We start from the raw sequence: 3,505 nt of genomic DNA, 5'->3' as shown, positions 1-3,505 counted from the left end.
AGTGGTTCAGTATTTAGCGTCTCAAACTCGTAGTAAGAATTGTCTTTTGAGAAAATGCGATGCATGTAAAAATAAGAAAATCAATTTTGATTGTGAAAATTTAAATCTTAGTAAAGAAATAACATTTTTGAATTGGATTGCACAAAGAGAGAATCGTTTAAGTGCAAAAACAAAGAAAGATATTATTGTTAACATCACACGTAAGGAGATTTTCACTGGCATTATTGAAAAATTCATAGAATTATTCAATATTGAATTGGTTGATTCCTTATCCCATGAACATAGAATATTTCATCTGTACATTTTGGGGAAAGTCACACTAGGTACAGTCTGAAGGCTAAAATGTGAACGATTTTTAGTGATTTCTATCTCCCCTAGATGGCGTCTGTGTTGATGCTTGTGTGGTAGAAGGGAAAGATCAGGAATATAGAAACATGGCGAATATGTAAATAACGAGTGAGTGATTGTATTAATCACGTCTCCAAATTATTTACATTTTCTGTTTGAAACAAATTTACATTATTTTTAGTTTTAAATTGAAAAAGGGACCGATCTGTTCGGAGTAGTATTCAAGTGTTGGGCTTAATGTCTCTGTTCAAATATTTTGTTCATCTAGAATTATGGGAACAATAATTTGCACAAGCAAACCATTTCATGTAATATCAAAAAACTCAATGCATTTTTGATTATACGCAATTTTATGTTTTCCTATATTGCATAAAATGGTTTGTTTATGTAAATTATTCTTTCTGGTAATCTAAATTTAAAAATATATTATAATTTGCATGGAATGGGAGGAGGAGCGGGGTGAAGGGGTTGTCGAAATAGAGCTGTAGTTTGTTCTATCTCTACTAGATGGCGCTACTTCGTTACTTTACTAAGTTCATATTCTTTAACATGGGACTGTACGCAGTGTGGGGAAAGTCGACAACAGATTACGCTTCATACTGGCATGTTCTATGACCACATATTTTCCCAAAGATTTGCAACAGCTGCTGAAAGTTTCAAGCACGATGCTCCAGCAATTCTTTCTCACGTAAGCAAGATCTTGGATCATTTTTCAAGGGACCTAACAGCCATTGAAACTATTCATTTCATAAACGATGGCCCCTTCAGTCAATATGAGAACAAAACTTTTTTTTCGTAATAACTAAAGTCCTTCCTCAGAAATATCCACAAATACAGGAAATTACATATAACGTTACGGGAAAGGACCCGCAGATGGGATTGGAGGAAGTCTTAAACGCTTAGCTGATGATAAAGTAAAATTCGGAGAAGACGTTTCCGATTTGAAAACATTTTTTTCTATTATTAAGGAAAATTCTAAGAATATTGTAGAGGAAAGTTACAGTTCTAACAAAGAGGGCATTCAGGAGAGCCGAACCATGTTATGTCCCACAAGTATCACGTTCTGTAAACATCCGCCTAAAACGCAGATCGCTCAAGTGGTCTGGAATCTATGACGATGCTGGGCTGGAGTTGGCCGAGGTTGGCCAACTCGTCGGGTACACAGGTGCCCTCTAGAAGGGCAGTTGGATTGAGACTGCAGTCGAGTCCACATCACAAAGACTACTCAATTTTAAAGCTTTGTAAAATTATATAAATTCCTATCGTATGTTAATAAATATTCATAATTGAATTTAATATCAAAAGTCACGCAATGTTGTTACTTGTACCACAGTTCAGAAGTGGGATACACTCTTGCCTAATAAGTGATAAGTGAAACAAAAACTAGTTTGTTTTCAAAGTGAGCCGTGAACCAAGTGATTTTTAGTTTTCGCGTCAAGTGAACACAGTGTTTTCCTTAGTGGCAGAAATGTCGCATAGATCCAGGAGGGTCGAACGTGACATGGGATCCAGTGGATCTGGTGACGAGAGCAGAAGGAGAAGGCGAACTAGATCGTCTTCAAAACGTTCAAGACGGGAGCCCCATTACAGCAGTCGTCGACAATCCAGAGATGTTGAGGATTACGGACGTGACCGAAGCAGATCTCCCGTAGATGCTGGCGAAGGTCGGCGGCATCGCAAGAGCAGAAGCCGAGTGCGAGGTAGCCGAACGACCGGATCGACAAGTAGAAGTCCAGAAAGAAGGCGGCAGGGTGAGTCCGATTTTGCAAAATTAACCGAAGTGCTTGCGGCTATCGTCAAGACGGGCTCAAAACGGTCGAACCATTATGTTAATGAAAAGTTTTGCCAGAATTTGATCCAAAGAGGAAAGATTTGTCTGCAATGGAATGGTTATAGAAAGTCAATAAATTTGCAATAATGTATGACTAGGATGACTCGTATAAGCTGTATCTGGCTGCATTAAAGTTGGGAGGGATAGCGAGAAGTGGGTATGACGGGTTAAAAAATACGCCCCTCAGTTGGGAGGCATTTTCAGTAGCACTCGTCAGACAATTCTCCGGGGAACAAAATTTCGGTCAACTTTTTGACTATGCAGGATCGTACAAAAGTACTCCAGGTCAGTCCTTGCAAGAATATTGCTTCGAAAAGGTCAAGAGAATTAACCGGTTAAATTTAGAAATTTCGGAAGAAAAAATTGTCCAATTTGTGGTATACGGAATCCACGATGAACAATTGCGAACCAGTTTAGTAACTGCAAAAAAACGAACACTTGCCGAATTGAGTCAATGCTTGGGGTCACTTGCAGATGAAAAATCAAAAGAGAATAAAAATTCTAGAGATGGAATAGATAATAAACGTAGCAGACCAAGATAAATAAAAAAAACCATTTAAACGTTACGATCGTGATGCTTGTTTCAAATGCGGAAAGAAGGGTCATAGGAAAGATCGTTGCCCAGAGTTAAATAGTGATGAGAGAAGCAAAGCCGGCGCAGCATCCCTTAAGGATGGTGCCTCGAAAAATGATAAAAGCGCAACCCACAAGGATGACAGGGATAGGATAAGATGCACGTATTGCAATAAGCCAGGCCATTTGGAAAAGGACTGTTATACCAAAAAGAACAGGGATAGAAAGCAAAGGAACAGTTGACTACCAGCCGAGGGAACGGTTTCTCGGCAGGGGGAGCAGGGACCGCCCAGCTCTCAAGTGTTAGAGGTTGAGTCAGTCGAAGTGAGCAAGCCACTTAAAACATGTAAATTTAATGATGCAGAAATAGTATGCACTGTTGATTTAGGAAGTGCCTGCTCGTTGATACGGTAAAGTGTCGCACGGGACCTAAATCTGAATTTTAAAAATACACAAAGCGTTTTATCACCATTCAATCACGCGATTGTTGTGCCTATCGCTCGTACAAAGGTTAAAGTTCTCATCGATGATATTCCATTAAAAATAAGTGTTTATATTGTTCCTGATGATCAGTTGACAAGAGAAATTCTTAGCGGCCGGAATATTTTCCTAAAGACGGGTATGAAAGCTACGAGGGTAGTTCAATAAGTTCTTAGAATGAAGTATAAAAACAATTTTTTTTGGGTAAACTTTTTTTTATTTTTCAACATAATCTCCTTGGAGCTCTATACACTTGGTCAATCGCTTTTCAAG

The 3,505-nt window shown here is 38.7% G+C and overlaps 1 pseudogene; it reads left to right on the top strand.

The window, feature by feature from the left end:
• The first annotated feature begins 620 nt into the window (after positions 1 to 620).
• The window catches only part of LOC117177841, a 7,432-nt pseudogene continuing 4,547 nt past the window's right edge, over positions 621 to 3,505 (top strand).

The sequence above is a fragment of the Belonocnema kinseyi genome, chromosome 8 (genome assembly GCF_010883055.1).
Source record: "Belonocnema kinseyi isolate 2016_QV_RU_SX_M_011 chromosome 8, B_treatae_v1, whole genome shotgun sequence".
NCBI classification, from domain to species: Eukaryota; Metazoa; Arthropoda; class Insecta; order Hymenoptera; family Cynipidae; genus Belonocnema; species Belonocnema kinseyi.
Note: the sequence above shows the minus strand (reverse complement) of the source record. Positions and strands in the feature narration are given on the sequence as shown.